The following is a 13102-nucleotide window of genomic DNA, read 5'->3' as shown; positions in this document are numbered from 1 at the left end:
GCACGGCACGGCACGGCACGGCACGGCACGGCACGGCACGGCACGGCTCGGCACGGCCGTGCTCGGCACGGCTGTGCGAGCCCGCAGAGCACGAGAGCCCCGCTGGAACCTGCCTATGCGTCCTCGGAGCAGCTGCTGCTGTTTTAAAGCCGTGATTAGTTAATGTGGAAGAATGCCGCTGAAAACCGCAGTGACTTCCACAGGTGGCTGCCTGCATTCCCTATGAGCCAAGATTCCCACCTTAAATACAGGGCTGCCCACTGGGAAATCAGACAAAGCCTGTGTCCTCAACATCCCTGACAAGCAGGGAAGGCTTTGCACAGCACCTGCCAGGAAAGCAGGATGGCATCCTTTACCAGCACTGTGGTGTGCAGGAGAGGAAAGCAGACTTCAAAATCAAGGAATCTTCCATCTCTTCCCACTACTTGTCCCCACTGAGATGTGGCCTCCAACTCCATGCAAGGTGGTGCTTTCTCTCTAATTCCTAATATTTCCTACTATGGGGTGCATTTCCTGTTGCCTATGAGATGTTATTCATCACAGTATCAAGCACAACTTAATTTTCTGCAGCAAGGCTGCTTTTTTTTTTTTTTTTTTATGGTATGTCCTTCAGCAATAACAGTTCATCTTTTAATACAATATTAATTACTTGTTTTGTTATTACAGTACAGCACCAGTTGCTCTCTTGTCATAGCAAAAGTTCTTTTATTTCTTCATCCCTGCAAACCCTTACCTGGTTCCCAATTCCCATAGTTTCTGAGCACTCTTTTCACCTTCTCTTTTTTCAATCTTGCAGTGCAATGAATCTCTTTCTTCCTGTATCCAGAAGAAAAGCATATGACTCAGAGATGATACCTGAAGTTGTGGGCCAACAGTACAGATTTTACATTTCCAGATGAATGACAGACCCTGCAAACACAGGTGATAAGCAAAATTCTAAACCTCCTAAATAGTTTCTAGCAAAAATACAGGAAATTTAAGAGAAATTAAATATATGGGGTTTAAAGAGCAATGCCAGTACCTAAAGTGCTGCTCAGTTTATAGTTTTCAGGCCACAGTTTCTAAATAAAGCTTTAAACAGCTTGGCTGCACAGTCCTTAAAGTATCATAGCGTGTTACTGCAAGCAGATTTCCTTTCATGACAGAGAAAGAGAACAAAATATGAAGAAATATTTTTTCCTAAGAGGTTAGAAAAAATTATATGCTCTAGGTTCCAACTTCTCTGTGTGTCTAAAAACTCAACATCCAACCCTACAACCAACACAGTGATGGTCACCCTCTAAGGACAACTTGTCCTAAAACAAATGCCCATGATATCTTGAATGAATCAACCTGGGAACAGCCATTTCTCTTCACTGAGGCCAAGCAACTAGATTCAACACCTGACTTCAAGATGTCAATCAATAGGTGGTATGAGTGCATTCTGGAGCCTAAGAAGCCATTACACTGAGAGAATATTTCTATGAGGGATTTCACAGAAAGCTTTTTTCTTCTCCCCAGTAAAGGACATGGAGAACCCAACCCTTCTCCTAAGACCTGGAAGATCAATAGAGGGAGCTCCCTACACACTCTCTGTCCCAGACAGGAGACTGCTACTGTTTACCTACCCTTGGCTGCCAGGTCTCCTCAGACCAGCTTCTATAAGTTATTGCATATGCATAGAGGACTGGTGGAATAAAGGGCTTTAAGAGAAAACAAACTATCCCTCCACTTTTCCTGCAAGCCAGAGGAAGAATATGGAAAGAATATGCAGTGAACTCTGGAAACTGAGCTCACTGACCTCAGTAACAGCACTTCAGATCACCAAAGCTCTTCTAGGCTCTGCAGCAGGGTAGAGCGTGCTGACTAGACTTCAGCTCCCTTCAGGACCTCGAAGCATCAGGAAACTCACTGGAGTCTACCTGCATTGTGGTATATGTGTTTGGAACATTTGGACAATGGGCGCACTTTTGGCAGGCTATTGGAAGCCATCACACTGCTAGTGGTACCTGTGTCACTTGTCTGATACACCTTCAAACACTGTGATAGAAACATGCAAAGCTTGTGAAAATCGACAGAGGGCTTGAGAAGTATCTTCACTGATAGCTTGTGAACAGAAAGAAGTGATTTTCATGAAGATCGGCTAAGGTTGCCTGGCTGCCAGAACAGGGAATTACACAAAAGATAGACCTGAAATCCTTCTTGACAGGGTGAAGTTTGTTCACTGAAAGACAGGGAAGGGATTTCCCACACGGAAGATAGCACAAGCAAGGGCTGCTTGGAATAGGTTACTACTTCCCTTGATTCTAACAGTGAGTTCCTAACTGGTAGTTACAAAGCAAAACAAACAAAAATAAACCAACCAACTAAAAACACCAAAACACAAAACAAAAACAAAAACAAAAAACCCAACATAAAAGCAAACAACCAAGGAAAAAAAAACCCAACCAAACAACAAAAAACCAACCAAACAAAAAAACCCCTACAAGAATAAATTATTCTGAGTCCTTAGAAGGCAGCAGGATGGGATATGAACACCTGGGGTCTTCCAGGGCCTTCAAAAGAAAGGAGCTTACAGTGGGGGACTGATATTTGTTAGGTCAGAAGGTAGTGTTGGAGATACCAGGCATGCTTTGGAAGACATAAATCCTCAGCACTCATCTACAGAGCAATACAGGATAATTAAGACAAGCAGATGTCATGTCATTCAGCCAAAGTGTGGTGGCGGGGCTTCCTCTCCTTTAAACACCAACAAAATCATCTGTCATTCATAACAAAAATGTCTTTGAGAGGAAATTATCATTAAGACAAAATTCAGTAGATTTGTCTCACCTTGTCATGTAAGAATTCTGGAGTTTTGGAAAGAAAAACTAAACCCCTGAACTGCAAAATGCAGTTTGCCCCTCTGCATCAGTATGTGCCAGACTGCATGACGCAGGAGACTCAACAGAGTCGGCATGAAGTGATTTTGTTCCCTTTTTGTGAGGCTGGGGACAGACCAGTTTCACACAGCCTCTGCTGAAGACATAGATATGAGAACCCTGACAAAAGTCAATCTGTCCTGTTAATCTCCCAATCCTACAGAGTTTCATTTTTCAAATAATTACACAGCAGAAGCATTCTCAGGAATACTGGTTGGTCTGTTAGGGCTTCCTTCACCACCTCCCTTCACCATATAAGTTATATGGAGAACTATTACAGCTTCCTTTCTGTGGGAGAACAAGGTTTGAGAAGTTTAACAGCATGTCCTAAATCTTTAACTCATGACCTCTCTTGCTTGTTTGATTCTTATTCCAAGTTGAAAGTACTTGACAGCTATTCTGATCTCAGGCTACTGATAATGTGCCTGCAGCTGAAATGTCACCCATTTTAAGGGGGTTGGGTGTAGATATCACAAGCAAAACAATCACTTCTCTCTTCGACTTGATCTCTGGGGCATCCAACCCAGATTGAGCATTATCTGAAGTATTCAGCAAGGGCTTTCACAGATGTGCAGCTCCTTTTGAAGAACTGTCTCAAGCATCTTTTTAAGCCTTGACTATAAACTAAACTTCAAATCTGTTACAGCTTGAACAAAAAGCAAAGCCGGCAGCCATTCTTTCCTCTGAAGACTTCTGTTTATTGTAGAGAGTTTTAACCATGTTTTAATTTCAGAATTTTTAAAATACTTATTTTCTGAGAAATAAACTTAGATGGCTTAACTGTAAATTAAATCTGAGTTGCCTGACTGCTACCCAGGCATCTACCAAGAAGGCCAACTGTCTTACAAGTTCAGCTGCATCTCCCTGGCTGCCCTATAACCAGGACAAGCTCTGTTTGTGTTTCTCTTAAAATATATATATTTGCTGGCACAGGGACCAGCAAGCCAGAGCTTGCACTGCTGGACTTTCTGCTCCCAAGGAGTCTCACATGGCTGCTGTCCAGCGTGGTTACATCCGCACAGGTACAGCACAGGAAAACACGTCAGTCAGTGTAGAAAAACTGCTGCAGCTGTACTGAGCAACAGAACTGAGGCGGGCAGTAAGATACTGTGCAGTAAGTTATATACTGGAAAGACAAAAGAATACAAAATGAAATCAGCCAGTAAATCTGTGGGAGTGGCTGAAGAGGGAGTGGTGTGGGAGGGATGAGTGACAGGAGAGCACATGTGTAAACACCACACTGGATTTCCAGGTACATCTGCATCCTAAGGCATTCCCCCTCACCAGAGACAAACACAATAGCACATTCTTAGTTTTAAAGACTTTTTTTGGACAAAAAATAGATGTGGTAGATGAACAGTATAAATTTCAGCAGCACGGAAAGTAGCCAGGTGAGTCAGCAAAAACTGTGCTACTTGTTTAAAATAACAGATCATTACATGTCACTCAGAGCATGGCAAATGGAAAGGATTTGAGTGCATTCTCACCTGATCCAGACCTGGCAGAAGTTTTAACCATCACTGATGAGACTTAGTTGGACATAATAAGCATGCAAATGATAACCCGGAGTACAATAAGTCAGCAACAGCTTTGTGTGTAATAATGATTAATGGGTACTTACACTAACACTAGCACACATCCATAAGCTCTGTGAATTACTAACTAGCAGAGGAAAAGATGTAGCCCTCATAAATCCACATGGCACACTGCAAATTGGCTGCTCCAATGAAGAAAGCTCAGTGTGAACCACTACAGAAGAAAGGGGCACATGACTAAATTTCAGCAGAAGCCTCTGCCTCCACAGCAGGTATCAAAACTTACTGATGCAAGGGAAGTGTTTTGAATAAGCATAGATGCAGCAGGAAACACATGATGTGGTGTGGTACACAGCATTGTGGATGCTTCCCTTGTATCAGGAGGGCAGTCACAGGCTACAGAAAAGAAGTTGGACCATTATCTACAGTGTCTAAACCATCCCAATCACTTTATCTGCAATGTCTAGAGCCACCTGAAGAACCAAATTCCTAAACTGCCTGTAGAACCAAGTTTGCATATTACAGATTTGTTTTGGTCTTAGGTAGCTCATTTAAGTGATCCTGCACTACACCTTTTTCCAGTGATCTGAAACATAACAAAGGTGTTATTCTCTCTTTGATGCTTTTATGTCCAGTGGCAAATAAACATCCTCGGTGGCAAACCCCAGCCAGGTCAGAAACAATGGGAGAGATAAAGCTATCAAGATACCATATCTTACACACAGTACTGAGTGTTTATGTAACAGCTTGATAAGAAAGGCAATATACAGTGAACTGCAAGAGGTCTCTGAAGACCTGAACTCTCAGTGCTGGTGCGAAGAAGTCAGAATGATGTTGAGATGGCTCCAATCTTTATATCTGTGCCTACAAGAGCAGGGACTTCCTGAGAATGTGCCACAACAGGTACAGCAATCCAGGAGTTGCTAGAGCAGGGGGAACCATGTATGTCTTTGTCACTAATCAAGTGAAAATCAAGTTCCAGACAGAAGAAATTAAAAAAAAAAAAAAAAGGCAACTAAACCAAGTTTATTTTCTTTTAACAACAGAAATTTTTCAAGCCAGGAGACCAGACAGACACATTCACCATCAGTGCTGTCATCTAGACACGGGCCTGGTGTTCAGTGGGGCAATGTGCCAGGAATCACATTCCTGGCAGCAGGAAACAGCAGGTGCCTTGGACCCGTGGGTGGCTGCAACCTGCAGTGATGGGACTGGTGATACTTTTAGGTGTGCAAGATGTAGGTGAGAGAAACTGAGGTTGTGGTTAATGCTGTGGGATCCAAGAGATGTGTTCAGCTCTCAGCATCGCCCCTCTCTTCCTTGCGTGTTGCAATCTTTTTCCTATTCAGCCGCCTCGCCTATTTAGTCTATGCATGGAATTGCCATTTGGAGTCCCATGCCCAGAACTATTTCACTGTTGCCTAGGGCCTGTAATAACAGAAAATAATCATCATAATCTTAGAAACCAGAATTTTAAACACAAATGGATTTCCAGAGATGCTTTGGTCAGTTTTTTACTTTCTCTGTGTGTGCAGCTCCCTCAGTGTCAGCACCAATTCTGAATTTGCCCTGGTTGGTAGAGGACAAAACCTTGTATATAAAAAAAGGGGGTTTCCCCATAACACTCCATTTTTGTATAAGTGAAATGTAAAAGACTTTAAAAAACATTGGAGGGGGAAAAAAATGAAAGAAGAACTTAGTCATCAGGATATGAAAAAACTGCTTTTTCTAGACATCCTGGTTGACTTCCAAGCTGCATCTGACAGCTAGAGAAGCACAGTCCATCATGGATGTTTTTCCATTTCCAATCCTTTCCCTGAAGCCCTTCATTCTGTAAAACATTCCCTCTCAGTGTCCCCCACACTTCATCCTACTCATGACTGGCTTAAGTGATGTATCTGAACGATCTGAGCTGTGTAAAACACAGCTTTGTACAAGCCTGACACCGGTGACGGATAGAGGGACTCAACGCTTTTTTTCCTGCAGATGTGGTGATTTGGGAAATGTGTAGATGCTGAATATGTGCCACTAGATCCATTCATCTTTGCAAAGAGTACTGAGTATGCTCACATGTGCGCGTGGTCATACAGAAACATGCACAAATGGAAAAATATCAGGAAAAATGGTAGATCTTTCCATTAACCTGATCTTTCAGCTATACCTTACCAAGTGGAGAGGAGTGGATACCCTACAGCTTGGAGTGGGGGGATTTATTTTCTTTTTAAAAACAATGGACATATTTTTTATTTATTCATACTGTATGTTCTAGTTTTAGCAATAGCCTGTATCACGTCAGACTTTATTGAAGACCTCCCACTTATGTTAAGAATTGCTATACTCCATCAAGTCACAACCTGCTTAGTCTAATATCTTGCTTTTAAGACTTGCCAAGATGTTTCAAAGGAAATTCATGAAAATCCCAGTGGTAATCAAATTATGGAATGATCTAAGATGCCACCTTTTTAGCTGTTGGCTTATGTCCTTATTATTCCTGCTTTCCACTTTCAGTATTTATGTCAATAATCAAGGTCAGCTCCTCACTCATTATCTAAGAGAGCATTGCTCACTGATTTCACATGAGATGCATAATTTCAAATGAAGATGTTTTCCTCTCCTTATTGTGCCCATCATTCCTGTGGTATCAAAGCATTTGCTCTTGAAACTGGAGGATTTTTAGGTTGGTTGGGTTTGGACACTGCTAGTTTACCAAAGGACTTTACAGATCTTTCTGCTGGGCTCATTTATTAATTATTAAAGTTCATTTTAAATGCACCATAATTCCTGTAAGTGGTTCATGTACCCTTCCCAAGAGTTGCCATGCATGCCACCCAGTGAGCAGTGTAACCCTGCTCACATCCAAGAACTCCCCTCACTGTTCACCTCTTTCTGCAGGATCCCCAGTGATGATATTCTACAGCATGGATTGCACCTGTTTTTCTTTCAGCCTGTCATTCAACCTGTTTTCTTTCTAAACCTAGTCATTCTTCCTTTCTCTTATGTTTTGTCTTGGTCTGTTTCTAATCACTGACAGCACTTTCTTCTTGTTCTGTGATTGCATAGTTTCTTCAACAGCCTCTTTTGAGGGATTTTGTAAGAGACTTTTTGAAAGCTTTGGTGATCTTCTCCTGAGTGGAGGGTGTGACATCATGTTAGAGTTCAACTATTACCTTTTCCCTGTCTCCCTACAAAATCTGTCAAGGTGAGAAGAGTGGAGGGGACTGAACAGCCACTGTATGCATGCTGGCTGGCATAGCCTCCTCCATCTGATGGTGCTTTCCATGGAAATTGTGGCTGCATTAATTTTGGCTGAATTTTGAGGGCTATTTTTGGAGGGTTTAAAAACCTCAAGGGACTTACTTTTATTCATGTAAATGGTCTTGACTTAAATTTATTAAAGATATATAAACATGCCCACTCTGCTTAACTTCAGTTAGCTTTCACTGAGTATAGAGTGGGACGGCTGGAGCAGAAGCTAGGATCCCTGGTTTGTAGGGATGGCTTCTCTGAACCAAGACAGGCTCAAACAGGCTGAGATGAGATGAGTGGGGGATTGTCAGACAATGATGATGTTTTGGGACGGTGAATAAAAGTCCTTTAGATCTTCCATAATACTTCCCTCCACATTAGGGAAGAGACGTAGGTTAGGGGGAGGAGTTGGATAAAGGACTGAAGAAGGGAGTTGAGGAGTATTTCCAAGCACACAAATGCTGCAAGCACATTGACTGACTATAATCTGTCAATACTATGTAGAACATAGACTACTGAGCTGCTACTCAGTAACTCTGGGTGGAGGGATTGTCCAGAATTTTAAGTCTTCTTTATTCAGGTGTACTGGGCTATGTGGACACATGAACAGAGAGAGAAGTACCAGTACAGGCTGGGGGCTGACCCACAAGAGAGCAGCTCTGCAGAGAAAGATCTGGGAGTTTTGGTGGATGACAAGCTGACCATGAGCCAGCAGTGTCCTTGCAGCCAGGAGGGCCAATGGTGTCCTGGGGTGCATTGGGAAGAGCATGGCCAGCAGATTGAGGGAGGAGATCCTGCCCCTCTATTCAGCCCTAGTGAAGCACCATCTGGAGAGCTGTGTCCAGTTCTGGGCTCCTCAATACAAGAAAAACAAGGAGCTACTGGAGAGGGGCAGCAGAGGGGCACAAAAATGATGAGGGGTCTGTAGCATCTGTTACAAAAAGAGACTGGGGGAGCTGGGCCTGAGAGGAGAAGACTGAGAGGGGATCTCATCAACACCTATAAATACCTCAAAGGCAGGTGCCGAGAAGATGGTGCCTTTTCACCAGCTCTTTTCAGTGGTGCCCAGTGACAGGACAAGGGGCAATGACCATAAACTAAAATACAAGAAGTTCAACCTCAACATGAGGAAGAACTTCTTTACGCGGAAAGTGGCAGAGCACTGGCACAGGCTGCCCAGGGAGGTTGTGGAGTCTCCCTCCTGGGAGACATTCAAAACCCACATGAACATGTTCCTCTGTAATCTGATCCAAGTGACCCTGCCTGGGTGGGAGACTTGGACTGGATGATCTCCAGAGCTCCCTTCCAACCCTAAAAATTCTGTGATTCTGTGAAAGACATAATTTTGGAGAAAACTAAGCTTTGTTGGCTTTTTATGAGCAAGCAACCTGTATGTTGAAATAACAGGCATTTGAGATCATGTCAAACTGTGATTTGATTCTTTAAAGGGTAAATTTGCCACTGTTTGGATGAGAAGAAATCGATTCTAGTAGTTGTGTACTTTTTTTTTCCTTTTTCAATTTGGGCCTTCCCAAAAATTAACAAATGGCCTTAGAATTTGAAATATTGTTGTATTTACAGTCTCCAAAACCAGGCACATCTTCTCCAAACCATCCTCTCCTTATCTTATTATGTGGGAATTCACCCACACTTGAAGGTATTTTTTGTGGAGATCCAGGGACTTCCACCTACTGCTCTGGCTTCTGCCAGCAGGAGCCTCTGGTCATGGGTACTGCTATATTTTTTTCAATACACTCCAGTGTTGGCATGTAGGAACTGATGCTGCCTTAGGGGGCTTGGGAAGCTTTTGAGGAATTAAAACTAAGCATCCTTTGGCCACAGGTGAGAAGGCAGTATGCTGTAATTTTCTAGCTAGACAAAGTGGGATTGCTTGGTTGTTTTCCAAAATGTACATATCTGAGTACAATATTAATGAGACAGTCAAGAAATGCTAATGACATTGTTTTCCAAGTTAACATGTGTGGGTGGAGAGAAAAACATTAGAAAAAAATTAGATCAATGAAACTGAGGAATTCAACTGTCATTTTACTTCTGTAGGTGACCTTTCTGTAGTAAATCTTAGACATACTGGCAGTGAAATAATTTTTCATCTGTCCTTTGAACAGCAGATTTCTGTCTCCATCCCTATCAATCTGGTACTTTTCATGAATCATAAAATCTTTGTTTGTTTGTTTGTTTGTTTTCAACTATACAAGAAAAAGAAATGGTCATTTCAGGAATAACCACTCTGATTTTGTCTCAGAAAAAGGATAGGCATCTCCTATAATAAATCTTAACTGATATTGTGTTACCAGAACAGATACAGCAGGTCCAATGTGTTCTCCTTTCCATGTAAACAGCATTTTTCTGTGTTGTGGTATTTCCTCACTGCACCACTTGGCTTATTGAGAGAGCAGAACGATTCACTGTAGCTCAGAACCAAACTTTCTTCTGTCAATAGGCACTTGAAGGATTTGCCAGGTAGATAAACTGCAGACTGTACTTTTGCCTGAGGGTATCAGCACATATGCCAGCCTAAGTAACAGCAAACTTCAGGATTAGGGCAGGAAAAAAATTGAATGTAAATAGATGGAGGTGCTACAACCCTTTTTTTTTTTTGCCTCTTGACAGCTGATAATTTATACCAACCTTCACTAATTTATTCCTCTTTCAGATTTCCTATTTCCCTCTGTCTCACTCCCTTTCTATCCAGCAAATGATGCTATCCACAAAATTTCCAGCATTACAGCAGTAACTCCCACCACAGAGGTGCAGACCTCAGACGGCAGTAATGCAGACCTGAGAAATACTGGTGTGAGGAGTGCAGGAGGTCACTGTGAGAATATAGCTATACCAGCAACTTAAGCACACCTAGGCTTAGATACCTACACTGTTGGTACCGACTGGAATAGCACTCCCTGGCTCATGACACCTTCTGACCAAGTCCAGGATCTGTCTGGGATAATGGTCAAAAGTGTGCATGAAAGCAGGTAACAGCATAGGTAAGCACTGAGCACTTTTGCAGGGCAGTGCCATTTCCTTGGGTACAGGGAGCCACCAGGCACAGAAAAGGGCACTGCGCACCCAAGCAAGGCATGGGTGCAAGGGACTGATATGCAGAAAAATGGGGGATGAAGGCAGATAAAAGAGATGTCAACATTACTTTATCTTTAGAGATAGTAAATGCTGTGGGGTACATAAGATGATGAAAAGATAAAACTAATAAAATAATTAATTTATTGAAAATTAGCCTCAAATACATGGATGAGGGCAATTAAATGGCTTTAGCTGTCAGATGGTAGTGAGGCTCTGGCATGCACTTCTAGAGAGTGCAAACTGCTTTAAAATGAAGCTGATTCAGTTTGAGAAGGTGATTTTCTAATGTGACTGAGAATGGAAGAGCTGCTGCATTACCTGGGCCTGCAGGTCCAGGAATGGCCCCATCTAAATGCAAGGATATGTGCAGTGGTGTACCTGAGCAAGACCACCTGAAGCACCTTTGCCAAATAAGCTGACAGCCAACTGCTTTGCAGAGACATCCTTTTCTTACAGGCCAGTTTCTGCTGGCTCAGGAGATCAGCAGACAACATCAATCTGATTCCCCTTCTAATGGACTTAAACTATCATGCTTTATTCCCTACATCTATATATAAGATCAATAAATCTGTGCTTAAGTCCAAATTTTTAAAATGGTAAATTTTTTATGTATGAAGACACTGCTTTGATTTTATTTGTTTGGTTCTTAGTTAAAGACCATGGACTGCCTTGCTCTATTGGTATGCAGATGCTATTCCCATGAGTACAACCACGACAAGCTTTAAGCCAGCCAGCTCCATTAAGCCACTCCTTAGTAACTCTAATCCTGGTGTTATATATTCCCTCTGGGGCCAGCAGGCAGAACCTGTTCTTCTCCCAGAAGACCAGTATTTTCTCTCAACTGTTTTCATTTCCATTTTTTAAAGCCCACATGGGAAAAGGTGAGATTAATGTGGCCTAACTCTGTGGCACTCAACCATTTAGCTTTGCTAAAGCTAATGGGAATTGCTTGGGGCTGCAAATGCAGCAGTGCATGAGCAAACCTGATTGTTGGCTGAAAAACAAGTATCCTATGTCTTCTGCATTTACCTGATCACATAAGTTCTGTCTGGTCTTGAGGCCTTACCTTAAGGTCAGAATTGCACCCAACAAAATTGTAGAAGTGAATTTTTTAAGTATCTAAAAATCTGCATTAGTATAATTCTGCCATTAATGTCACTGATACTTTTCCCACCTGTTAGGCACCTGGATTACCTCTGCTGTGCCATACTGCAAGTTTGTGTGTGTAATGCAGATATAGGACAGGGGAAAAGCATTCTAGAACTTCTAATAACAAAAGAGGACCAAGAGACCTTTGGTGTAACCAAAGCATGCACCAATATTCGAACACGTGCTCAGGATACAGGATTCCCTTTCACAACTTGCTGTTGGATCATCCACTGTCTGGATCCTCAGCAGCCACTTTGCCTTAGCAAAATCTCCATTACTCCTCCAGAAACTAATCATGCCACACAAACAGTAATGTTTTTTAATGACTTGGAAGTTCTCATGTGCTAATAAAAAGACCTGGTAACTTGTTATGACATTCTCTGGAGTGAAGGAAATCTGTGCTTTGCAGTCTCTGATAGACTGCAAACCAAGTAAGAAAATTCAACTTCAGCAATGCAATTTGTTAATATCTTTTCAGATGAGTGTCTTGAAAACATCCAAATGAGACCTCACTTGACCTAGATTTAGGTAAACAAAGAGCTAATTACTTCAAAAATAGAGTGTCAGTAATCTTGGGAGCATGGCAGTATTTTTGATGAAGCTGTCAAAAACTGGAGAACTCTTTCCAGGAAGTCAAGCCTGAGTGTCTGCTGTGAACAGTGCTACAGTAAAAACCTGGAGCATCCTCTTGAGAGTGTAGCGAATAGAGTAAATCCACGCTGTATTAAAGCCCCAAATTAGACTTTGCACTGTCTACAAAAATGACTGTGAGTATAGGTGTTGCAGGGGAAACCTGGAGAGGAGGAAGTGCTGCATAAACAGGCAGCAGGAGCATGGATGCCTCAGCATTACCTTTCCAGGCTGATCCAAAACTCATTCCTTGGGTGTACTGCTGTCTTCCAACATCTCCCATCCAGCTACGGAAGGATGTGAACAGGTCTCAGAAAAATACAGCACAGGGACAACTTCCCAGATGACCAACAAAGTCAGAAAGGGGAGGAAGCAATCGCAGTGTCCTGCAGATTTTTCCTTCAAAACATTGTAAATTTAATATTAGTCAGCATGAGACACATGTCTTGTGTTTTCTTAACATATTCCAGATAGCTGTAGTGCTCTGTGAACATGCAGTGTAGGATTGTCAAGGCAAATGCTGGGGTTTTGGGATTGAAAACAGGG

General features: G+C 42.3%; 1 long non-coding RNA gene across 1 annotated transcript in view; it reads right to left on the bottom strand.

Annotated features, from left to right (window-relative positions):
• The window catches only part of LOC121668328, an 80059-nt gene that overhangs the window by 34117 nt on the left and 32840 nt on the right, over positions 1-13102 (bottom strand). The window contains exon 3 of the long non-coding RNA XR_006017343.1: positions 734-816. This is a non-coding gene — a long non-coding RNA (uncharacterized LOC121668328). The remainder of the gene's footprint in view (positions 1-733; positions 817-13102) is intronic.

This window comes from Corvus kubaryi, unplaced genomic scaffold (assembly GCF_017639235.1).
Source record: "Corvus kubaryi isolate FWS band 111438036 unplaced genomic scaffold, C.kubaryi_AGA036_p1.0 37385, whole genome shotgun sequence".
In the NCBI taxonomy this organism is placed as follows: Eukaryota; Metazoa; Chordata; class Aves; order Passeriformes; family Corvidae; genus Corvus; species Corvus kubaryi.
The sequence above is the reverse complement of the archived record's forward strand: the minus strand, read 5'-3'. Positions and strand labels throughout refer to the sequence as shown.